This window comes from Syngnathoides biaculeatus, chromosome 4, assembly GCF_019802595.1.
Source record: "Syngnathoides biaculeatus isolate LvHL_M chromosome 4, ASM1980259v1, whole genome shotgun sequence".
Taxonomy (NCBI): domain Eukaryota; kingdom Metazoa; phylum Chordata; class Actinopteri; order Syngnathiformes; family Syngnathidae; genus Syngnathoides; species Syngnathoides biaculeatus.
In genome coordinates, this window is record NC_084643.1 from 13,260,838 (window position 1) to 13,273,702 (window position 12,865).

Consider the following 12,865-nt stretch of genomic DNA (forward strand, 5'->3'; position numbering starts at 1 on the left):
CACTGGTGGGTTGTGAAGGCAGGGAATGCATGGCAGGCAGTCTCGAGGGCAAGCAGCTGGCTTGGCAGAGTGGGTGCAAGGAAAATGAAGGGAACAGTGAGGTCAAGGAGAGACATGAAGGTCAGTAAAGAGAGGAGGAGTTGAGTAGCTTTCATGGAGCCTGGGGAAATAGTGTACCACTGGAGTAGCTGGATTACTCTGGCAAGGTTTTCTGAAATCAGTCAGCCTTAAATGCAGGTTGTAACAAGGGCTAATTGGTGATTGGTATGGGGCCAAGGAAGGTGCTGGAAAAATAGAGGGGAGGGGAGACAGAGCAAGAGAGAGAGAGCAGGAGCTAGGCTCCAACAACAGAACAGCAGGATGACTCATGAAATGAAATTTAACATCCATGAAAGGGGGTAAGGAAGCTCTTCAAACAAACAACAAAAGATCAACAAAACGCCAGGCTCAGACCTTGTGTCACCATACTGGGTCAAAGTCTGTGCAGACCAACTTGTTCCTGTTTTCATAAAGATCTTCAACAGGTCTCTAAAACTGTGTAAAGTACAACCTGCTTCAAACGCTGTCATACCGATCCCCCAAAAAGCAGAAGTCTCAGGTCTTAATGACTACCGCCCTGTTGCCTTGACATCTCGGGCTGCTTAGGTTTTCTCGTGTGCTGAACATGTTCGACCAGTGCGCAAATGCGCAGTTGCGCAGCTTAGCGAGAACATTGCTCAGGACGCATTAGTTTTCATGTTTTTAACAGTATGCATTATGACATTATTTCAGGGAACCCTTGTTTGAAAGTTCATAACCCGCACATTGATTGGTCTTCTGGGCATGTTATGTAATGGACCAGCAATCATGCCCACAAATGTTTCAAGCTTCCATGTAATGTTAAGGAATATGTTTCAAATGAAATCCCGCAGACCCTAACAGGGTTTTTTTTTCAAGTGCCCACCTCTTACCATGACATTAAAGAATTTTTTTCCAAGACCAAAGACAAATCCCTTCCACCCTACAGACCTTATGACTGTGCAATTGACTTGCTGCCAAGGACCACACCTCATGGGTGAGGTTGTTCTCTCTTTCAGGGCCAGAACACAAGGCATTTACTCGTCAGACATATTACACAATAATTCAAGATAATAACGCTTCTGGCCTTCCCCCTTTTGGGGATGTTGTAATTGTGGATGCAAATAAAAATAAGGGGTCAGAGAGAACTCCTCCAGAGTGTGATGGAGAATTGTGGGGTACCGTTCTCTTCCATTCTCCTTGCATGCAAGCAAACTGGTGATGAGTGCCTCCTCCTTATTTTTAAATGATTTTAACTAAATGTCACCCTGATGAACCTGAAACATCTCCACTGCCTTTGAGTTCCTGGATAGAACCAAGGTTTTCACCAAACCTTAAGAAGGCGGCACAGTGGTACAACTAGTCAGAGCCATTGGAGACTCTAAATTGCTTTTGGGCGTGATTGTGAGTGCAACTGTTGTTTGTGTTTTTCTTGGTTGTTGTACTCTGCGATTGGATGCCAACGAGTTCATGGTGTACTCCTGTCCAATGTTGGTTGGGATAGGCTCCAGCATTCCCATGACCATTGTGAGGATAAGTGGCTCAAAAAATGGATGGATGGATGGATGATGGATAGACTTGAGAAATGTGTATAATCTCCTCAGGATAAGGGAGAGGGACAAATGGAAAACAGCATTCAACACACCAAGACAAAATGCTTAACATATATGTTTTTATCTACTTAGACGAAATCATGATTTTTTTTTTTTCCTGGGTGAAAATTCCCACGTCAGGCACGTTGATGTGGTGCTACAACAGTTATTGCATCACAACCTGTATGTCAAGGCTGAAAATTGTGAGTTCCACCAACCCTCTGTGTCATTGTTAGGCTTTCTCTTGGTGGAGGGAGAGATATGCATGGATCCCAGAAATGTCGAGGCAGTTCTTCATTGGCCCATTCTGACTACCCACAAGGAGGTGCAGAGGTTTATTGGGTTTGTAAACTTCTACCGCAAATTCGTCTGAAACTTCACTATGGTTTCGGCGGCATTGCATGCACTAACCTCACCCCACCGTTCCTTTGTTTGGAACCTGGCCTGCCAGGCGGTCTTCCATAAGCTCAAAGCTAGCTTTACCTCAGCTCTGGTCCTCACCTTGCCGGATCCATATAGGCAGTTTCTTGTCGAGGTTGATGCGTTGGATTCAGGGATAGGTGCAGTTCTCTCCAAGAAATCCCAAGGATGGAAGATTACACCCCTGCACGTTTTTATCTAAAAAAAAAAAAAAAAACTCCAGCAGAACAAAATTACGACATCGGAGACCGCAAACTTCTAGCAGTCAAGACAGCGATGTCGGAATGGAGTCACCTGGTGACGGGGGGGCAGGTGCCGTTCTTGATATTAATAGAACACAAAAATTTAGAATATATTAGGTCAGCAAAAAGACTTAACGGCAGGCAAGCTAGATGGACACTCTTCTTTCCGCAGCCGGGGACAAAGAACAGGAAACCCAATGCGCTGTCGCGTGTGCATGTTGGGGAGAAAAACTCAGTCCAATCATGCGCCTATCCTCCCTGTAGCTTGTTTCATCTCGATCTTTACCTGGGAAATTGAAACTCAAGTCAAAGACGCGCTTAAGGACTCTCGCAGTCCTGAAGGCTGCCCCGATGACAGGCTATATGTCGTTCCCCCTGCTAAGTGAAAGAATTATTGGGCCCACACCAATCACACAGTGTGTCACACGGACATGGCCAAAACACTGTGTGGGTCAGCGAGTGTGGCTGTCTGCTAAGGGCCTCCCGCTCAATTGCTACTCTGTGTACCGAACCCTGCCTCGTTAACGACCCTATCTTCATGCCTGCTGATTTTGTTACTGCTGCTTCTTTGGACTGCCTGTCTGTGTTTTGACCTTGCACTGAATAGAGACGCTTCTCGAACTGTACCGAGTCTCGTGAGTCGTGCATTTTGGGTTCAGCTTCGTGTTCTGGTCATGACATTAAATACATTTGGAAACGGGCTTATTTATTTATTTTATTTTTTTCCATAGTTACAAGAACATGAGTTTGTTAACGTTTCATTGTAGGTTTACAAAAGGACTAAAATAAAATTGTTCTTCATAAAAATATTCTGATGGAATGTAACTCTGTAATTTGTTTCGTTTGATCAGCCATGTAACCTCATTGAATGACACACGTCAGATGTTGCTCAGAGTGGTCAAAGGGGCTGGTTGGTGGCTTAGTTTGTTTGCGCATTCACATTAAAATTGGGAGGGAATATTGTTTGTAACTTGTATTTTCGTTTTTCAAAATGTTTTCTCTTTGGGACAGTATGGAGTTGGCTGGTTAGTACATCTGTCTCACAGTTCTGAGGACCAGAATTCAAATGCTGGCCCCGCCTCTGTAGAGCTTCCATGTTCTCCCCGTGCCTGCATTGATTTTTTTCTGGTTACACCAATTTCTTCCCACATTCTACAAAAAAAAAATAAAAATAAAATATATATATGCATGGTAGGTTGATTGAAGACTCAAATTTTCCATTAGGTTTGAATATGAGTGAAAATTATTGGTTTACAGTATATGTGCCCTGTGAGTGGCTGCGAACCAGTTCAGGCTGTACCTTTCCACTTGCCTGAAGAAAGCTTGGATAGACTCGCAACTCTAGTGAGGATAAGCAGTACAGAAAGTGGATGGATGGATTTTTTTCTTGGGTTACAAACCTTCAGTATTTATTTCTGAATGACTCTTTCAATAGCTGTTTATTGCCTGGACTTGGACTGTATTACAGAGTGTGATAAAGCAATAACTAAAAAAATAATGAGTGTTTATAATTTTAGAAGACCGACTGGTTGGAAATACACACATTGAAGTAATGAAAAGACCATGCCCAAAGTCATTTTTATCAGCAGACAATTTCCATTGACTATAGCTACACTTGAATTTGCAATTATTTGTGTGAGTTTGTACTATCACCATTTGTGGTGCATCAGCCATTGTTCCCCTCGTCTACATTTTTTTTAAATCTAAAAGGTTGCCAAGTGCAGATTTAACCAGGCACAGACAAACCACTCCTTTTACCCATACTTTAGCAGTCAACACTGCTATAAGAGGGTTTGTGGAAGCATAAAAGAACATGAATATACCAGGTGGCACTACACTTGAAAATGTCATTATGTTTTCAGAGACACAATGAAGGGCAATGTGAAGACAGGATGGCAAAGAAAGCCCAATTCTGCACTCCTTTTCACCTGGAGAGAACATTTTGTCAGCATTGCCAAAAAGACAACACATTTGGAAATCACATTTTCTGATTATTTTGTAACATATATTTATTTTACTGTTTATTTTCAATATTTAATTTTTGAATGCAAAAATGTGTTCTGAAATGGTTTCTCCTCTTTTAGATATTTAAATTATGTTCAAGAACATGATGTATGTTCTTTTTTTGTCACAAGGCAACCCCTGTTCATGTCCACAACTCAAAAAGGACACTTTTGGCTTTGTGTTTCAAATTCACAAAAGTGCAAAAAATAGCTTATAGTATAAAAGACAAATGTAGTTCTAAAAGATTTCCCCCACCAAATTTATCAAACTGGCTTATACTATGTGGTAGAGTCTACTACATAGTATTTAAAACACAAAAGGAGACATACTCATATTGAGACTACAGCTGCCCTCTTTCAGAACAATATTGAAAAACCACTTTCTCTTGTCTTCGCTCTGCCTTTTTCTGACAGAGGTAAAAAAAAAAAAGAAAAGAAAAACGAGGCAGGGTTACACTGTGTCTAGGGGGAGAAGGGTTTTCCTGTTGTTTCCACTTGAGTACATGTGAGAGGTCCCCAGTTTACTTTGTTCTAGGCAGTTGGCAGTATAAATGTAGTGTGAATTACGGGTGGAAAACATAATGCAATCGCTGCATTCATCCCTGATATTCTTATCAATTATTCTTTCACAAAGTAGGGGAAAAGTTATTTGCTTATTCCTAAGGAGGTTTGTGTTGCAACCAAACTACAATCCCCATCCTCTCATCTCAAAGCAATGTAAAGTGAAGAAAATGAGAACACCCTGCTCTATTGCATGTTTTCATACTTAGAAATCATGGAGGGGTCTGAAATGATCATCGTAGGTGCATGTCCACAGTGAGAGAGATATTCTGAAAAGAAAAATCCAGAAATCATAATGTATGATTTTTTTAACAATTTCTTTGTGTGATACAGCTGCAAATGAATATTTGAACACCTGTCTATCAGCGACAATTCTGACCCTCAAAGACCTATTAGTCCGCCTTTAGAAGGCCACCTCTACTCCATGTATTATCCTGAATTAGATGCACCTGTGTGAGGTCGTTAGCTGCATAAAGACACCTGTCCACCCCATACAATCAGTAAGACTCAAACTTGTAACATGGCCAAGACCAAAGAGCTGTCCAAAGATACCAGAGACAAAATTGTACAAGCCCACACAGCTGGAGAGGTCTATGGCGAAATTGCCAAGCAGCTTGTTGAAAAAAGGTCCACTGTTGGAGCAATCATTAGAAAATGGAAGAAGCTAAACATGACGATCAATCTCAATCAGAGTGGAGCCGCATGCAAGAAAACACCTCCTGGGGTGTCATTGATCCTGAAATAAGTTAGGAATCAGCCCAGGACTACAAGACAGGACTTGGTCAATGATCTGAAAAGAGGTGGGGCCACCATTTCCAAGGGGACTGTTGGTAATACACTAAGACGTCATGGTCTGAAATCATGCATAACCGTGTTTGGAGGAAGACAAATGATGAGTTCCATCCCAAGAACACCACCCCTACTGTGAATCATGGGGGTGGTAGCATCGTGCTTTGGGGGTGTTTTTTTCTGCATATGGGACAGGCCGACTGCACTGTATTCAGGAGAGGATGACAGCAGCCATGTATTGTGAGGTTTTGGGGAACAACCTCTTTCCCTCAGTCAGAGCATTGAAGATGGGTCGTGGTTGGGTCTTTCAACATGACAATGACAACAAGCACACAGCCAGGAAAACCAAGGAGTGGCTCCATAAGAAGCATATCAAGGTTCTGGCGTGGCCTACTCAGTCTCCAGACCTAAACCCAAGAGAAAATCTTTGGAAGGAGCTGAAACTCTGTGTTTCTCAGCGACTGCCCAGAAATCTGTCTGATCTAGAGAAGATTTGTGTGGAAATCCCACCTGCATGTGTGCAAACTTGGTGAACAAATACAGGAAACGTTTGTCCTCTGTAATTAAAATAAAGGCTACTGTACCAAGTATTAACATTGGTTTTCTCAGGTGTTCTAATACTTATTTGCTGCTGTATAACACCAATAAATCGTTAATAAAAACATACATTGTGATTTCTGGATTTTTCTTTTTAGAATATCTCTCTCACAGTGGACATGCACCTATGATGAAAATTTCAGACCCCTCCATGATTTCTAAGTGGGAAAACTTGCAATACAGCAGGGTGTTGAAATACTTATTTTCTTAACTGTGTTTCAGATTCCATGAATTTCTAATTCAAGCCTTAAACTTACAAAGCATATTTTGTTTATAAAGAGACACAAATAAAATATTCACTGTGTTTTAAACCTCATTTTGGTAATTGGCCACTCAGACGGAATAATATGTGTATTTTTATCTCACCTCCCGGGTGGTTTATTCAATTATGAACATATGTTATGCACAAAGTATTTCATATGATACCTCTGATTAATGATTCTTAAAAACAGAAATGTCTTAAACACCCAGTTTTAATGAAATTAACGAGTACTTCAGTAACTGTCAGACGTTTTTAAGAAGACAGATGAGACGATTTTCACTTGGGACTTTCCTCTCTTCACAAGCAATACTCAGATTAATAGTTTTCGATCAGATACACAACCGAGAAGACAGTATACTGAAAATGGTAATATACACATTAAAATTAATTACAAAACCAGTATAAAAATGAATTTATGAATGATACAAACCATGGTTTTCGTCAATCTATCTGAAGACTAATTAAAAAAATGTTTTCATATTAGTAACAATTTGGATTTATAAAAGTAAATTAGAACAAAATATATGTTATTGTCCTGGACACCTTTGTGTCTTTTACCAAGCATGGACAGTTCAGTCTGCACCCTTAGGTTGCATATTAGTACAAATGAAAACGGTACATATTTGGACCTTTACACTTTGTACCTTCGGGGTATATATTGGTCTACGAAGGGTACAAATTTTAAGGGTCTCAATATGCACCTGGGAAGTTACTGTCTCAGTGACATGCCATTGGACCCTCAAAAGTCAAAAAATTGTGATAAACCTGTGTTCATGCGCTGAAATGTGAAATAGAAGAAAAAACAGTATATTTTTAAAAAATACAATTCACTAACAATTTTGAAAACATTAAATTTTTCTTTTTAAACATGAGACATTACCTTTCAAAAACATTATCAGCAATAAAGACTTTAAACATCAGACAACTGTGATATGTTAAATTTCTCAACTTCACAAAGAGAGAAATAAAGGGATAGGAATAAAGTTCATTGTTTTGGTCCCAAGCACTCATTTGACAATAGATAAATCCATGAAAAATGAGCTGTTACAAATGCAGAGTTGTTGGTTTAGGGTTAGGTTAACCTCTGACCAAGATTGTAGTCCCTTGTAAAATAGCAATCTTCCAGTCACTGTCCACAAAGTGTCCAGTTGGATAAGGATTCTCAGCATCACTCTGAACAATCGGGGAGGGTGGGGTAGGAAAAACTTTGTCACACCCAGGAAAAAGATGTTGCATTCCTTGTACTCGCAGTTATCAACAGATTTATTGCCAACATGTTTACTTCTATCACGAACCAACTTGGGGTGAGGGGATTGACACTGTATATGGAAAGGGATGGAGTGTCCATGAAATTTCCCACACAAGTCAACAAATGGGCGGCACGGTGGCGCAGCTGGAAAGCATTGTCCTCACAGTTCTGAGGTCCTGGGTTCGATCCCGGACCCGCCTGTGTGGAGTTTGCATGTTCTCCCTGTGTCTGCGTGGGTTTCCTTCGGGCGCTCCGGTTTCCTCCCACATCCCACAAAAATGCAACATTAATTGGAAACTCTGCCCCTAGGTGTGATTGTGAGTGTGGTTATTTGTCTCGATGTGCCCTGCGATTGGCTGGTGACCAGTTCAGGGTGTACCCTGCCTCCTGCCAGTTGACAGCTGGGATAGGCTCCAGCACGCCTCGCGAACCTTGTGAGGATAAGTGGGAAAGAAAATGGATGGATGGAAGTCAACAAATGCAGCTTTGTGTGGACTACGTTATACGAGAAACTCTAACTAGAGCCTTCAATACCTCTCCCAATGTGATTAAATTTTCAATCTTCAGTCTTGAGGATGTGGGGTGGGAAAACCAGAGTAGCACAGAAGTCAGCATCTATTGTAAAATGAAGAGACAAAAATTATCAATAATATTTGAATTGCCATTAAGCTCTGGTTCAGTGGTTGATCACTTCCACAACTAATTCAAGTTTGGAAAAATTTGATTAATTGTGGCAGTATGGTGGACGACTAGTTAGCAAATCCACCTTATAGCTCTGAGAACCCAGGTTCAAAACAGGGCTCACCTGTGTGGAATTTTCATATTCTCTTCGTGTCTGCATGGGTTTTCTCCAGGTATGCCGTTTTCCTCTCAGATCACAAAAACATGCATGGTAGGTTAATTGAAGACTAAATTATCCTTAGGTGTGAATGTGACATTATTAAATTGTCCTCAGTGTGCTCACAATGGTTAGCATTAAGTGACCGCAGGGTCTTTACACAGATCAAATGACAACCAATTGTTTTTACAGTGTTACCGAAATAACATTTCAATATTGACTACTAAAAGTGCTAGTACCTGGTTGGAATTCTGGTAGAAGCTCTTCCCTTGCTTCATTGTCCATTTTGGCCTGTTGGGTTTTGCCTTAAAGCAGATTGAGAACCTTTGCCACAACACTGGTAAAACCCTCTTTCATGTGCCGGCAGAAGTGTACTGATGATGTGTAGATCCCGTCAACCACATCACACAACTGGAAAAAGTTGGGGAAGTCACTTAACTTCATCACAGTATTCATGCTAAAAGACTGTACAAGCACAACAACAGATTTGTTCTTTGCTCTCAATCATCTCCTCTGGAACAATATGCAGTCCACTACACTGATATCTAACTCAAAACTATTGCAATTCAACTACGGAGAGACACATCCATTATATCACAGTGTAAACAGTAACAAAGTACTAGAATTATCACAAGGAACTTTTAGCACTTCCTGTTCTAGCCAAACAAACGGTGTTCGTTTGGGAAGGCAGCCTGTAGTGAAACCTTGAAAGCAACTCCACAGTCTAGCCAATATATTAATACAATTTACTCCTGGCACAAATGTCAAATGAAGTGTCTGGCTCTCTTCTTCCAAAAATTCTCTTTACTCCTGATGACCTCATCTTCACTTACTGAAGGTATACGCACAGCTTTGAATTTCCTTTTCAGAGAATGATGCCAAGTATGCTATAACATTCAGATATATACACAAACGCACACACACACACAGTCCATTCGAAAAGTATTGGAACAGTAAGGTCATTTCATTTGTCCAATGCTGATTTAGATTTTGTTGAATACTGATTTGGGTTTCAGATCAAAAGATTAATATTAGACAAAAGATGACCTTTTTTTTCATGGTATTAACTTTTAGATGTGTGGATGTGTTTTGTTGGAAAAAACATTTATAACTTATCTTAAAATAAATATTTAATATCTGGTGGCATAACCCTTACTTAATAAAACTGTTTTAAGCCTGCTACCCATTGGCTTCATCAGATGGTTCCATACTTCATTAATTCATGTGTGAATATATATATATATATATATATATATATATATATATATATATATATATATATATATATATATAATATATATATATATATACACACACACACACACACACACACACATACAGATATATATAAACTTTGAAACATATCGATAGTATTAGTCATCTGCTAATAGTCTTTTGCAGAGCAGTGAACCTGTCTCCTGTGTCACAAACACCCTAAGACCGATAATCCTTGAGTGACAGACAATCAGCTGCAGCAGACATTCCCCAGAACTAACGGTCATGGTACTTACAAAGAGAGAACTATTCCCTTGTTTGAAAACAGAAGCAGAGAGTTGGACTGAATCGAGGGAACTGAATTTTTAATTGTGAGGTGTGTGTGACTGTTTCTTTCGGCTTGTCCCTTTCGGGGTTGCCACAGCGTATCATCTACCTTGCCTTTTAAAATGTATTCTAATCCTGTTGTAAGCATTCCATAATTTATGTCACTGATTCCCATGTATTGTGTCATGGTGGGTGACTGGTTAGCACGTCTGCCTCACAATTCTGAGGATCTGCGTTAAATCTGCCCATACCTGTAAAGCTTTTGCATGATTTTCCCGAGCTGTGTGGGTTTTCCCTGGGCACTGCGGTTTCGTCACACATTCCCAAAACATGTATGATCAGTTAACTGAAACCTTGAAAAAAAAATCTAAAACTATACTTAAAAAAATCAATCACGTCATTGTTAATTTGATAAATTATAAACTATCCCTCCATATCCTGGACTGCTTACTAAAGCTCGGGTCGCAGCCATGTTGGAGGCTATCGCAGCTATCTTTGGGTGGGAGGCAGGGTAGAAATGACCATTCATACCTTCAGGCAATATAGGGTCTTCAATCAACCTACAAGAGATGTTTAAGAATGCGGGAGGAAACCGGTGTACCCTGAGAAAACCCACTCTGGCACGGGAAGAAAATGCTAACTCAACACAGGCAGGGCTGAGATTTGTAACGAAGTCCTCATGACTACAGTGAAGAAAATAAGTATTTGAACACTCTGCTATATTGCAAGTTCTCCCACTTAGAAATTATGGAGGGGTCTGAAATTTTCATCGTAGCTGCATGTCTACTGTGAGAGAGATAATCTAAAAACAAAAATCCAGAAATCACAATGTATGATTTTCTAACAATTTATTTGTGTGATTCAGCAGCAAATAAGTATTTGAACACCTATCAGCTACAGTTCTGACCCTCAAAGACTTAGGGTTATGGTTAAGAGGAGTGTGCCAAAATCTGCTGCAGTGTGTGCAAACCTGGTGAACTACAGGAAACAATTGACCTCTGTAATTGCAAAGAAAGGCAACTGTACCAAATATTAAAATTGGTTTTCTCAGGTGTTCAAATACTTATTTGCAGCTGTATCACACAAATAAATCATTAAAAAATCATACATTGTGATTCCTGAATTTTTCTTTTTAGATTATCTCTCACAGTGGACATACACCTATGATGAAATATTCAGACCCCTCCATGATTTCTAAGTGGGAGAACTTGCAATATAGCAGGGTGTTCAAATCCATATTTTCTTCACTGTATGTTGTATGTGTGCAAACCACTCCTACACCATGCTTCTAGTTATCAAATAATTGAATTACATTTTCTTTACATTATGCCATTTCAACAGATATTCTCTCTGGGCTTCGTCCTGCGTAATTATTAAATAATTTGTTTACATTTTCTTTGTGTCATGCCAATTCACAACAGATGGTCTCACAGGCCTTTTTACATCAGGAGCAGGTCTAGAACCATGTTCCTCATGCATTGGGAGAGCAACTGAACCCTGACATGAATGGCCAGGGGATGGAGGCAAGTCAATGTCCCTCTGAGTAAGAATCATTGAACATATGCAAGACTCAGTATGAGGAGGATTTCTGCCTTGAAAGGTTGGAGTTATTGTGGAAGCACAGGTACAACATGAGGCAGTTACAACTGTAAAGATCCACTGGAAATGATGCTGACACAAAGAGCAATGGACAAACTGGAAGGAAAAAAATAATACAGATGAACAGTATTGAAGGAAACAGGTACAGCAAGTCTCAGGTAAAACAACAAAATAATATATCTGACCTTAGAATCTACGTGCGTGGACAGTGAAAATATTAAGACATAATTAAATTCAATTGCATCATCCTGCATATATGCACCAAGAATTTTGTGTTTGCTCATATTTTTTTCTTCTGACCCCAGAGGTGTAAACTGTTGTTCTCGTTTATTTCCCAGCAATTGCTGTAGCGTAGTTGACAAGACATTTCTTGGATGTGTGCTGGTGCTGTTTACCTGGGAGTTTCCTGTGTGGCACAAGGCAAGCACATGTGACTAGTGGTCTTCTGTGTTGTGTTGGTTTCAAGGTAGATGTTACACCGGGAACTTTTGGAGATCATCTCTTTTTATTCTGACAGAATAAATGAAAAAAAACTGTATAAATTTAGACTGTCCGCTTGAGCTCGTTTCCCAGAGTAAAACTACAAAAGAATGACTGCAACTACCCAATAAAATACATAACTAATTTAACAAAACATACCTGATGGAATAACAGAAAACCCTCCATATAAATTTAGACTGTCTGCTGGAGCACCTACACAAAGAAAATACAAATGAGATTGGCAATCCAGAAGTCAGTTCGGCTATTCACAGCAGCATGCCAGTGATCCTCAACTGTCAGAAAAATATCCTTTTTATTTGTGTCTCGACTGACATATACCCATTATGTGACAGAAAAATATAACATTGAGACTAAAAGATGCATAATAAACATATAAAACCATTGGACGGTTCAGAATTGCCAACTGACAAACACGATCACCCACCTCTCCCTGAGGAACACCGTGCAAAAGGGCAGAGGTGGGGGTACAGAAAACATTTCTATTTGGAAGCACAGAAGAAAAATCTTTACAGAGAAGGAGCAACAAGCTAATACACAGGATTTGCACAGAATCGTGAGGCATTTTCTTGTCAGGCATGAACAGATTTTGTGTAATTCACTCCATTCAATATGC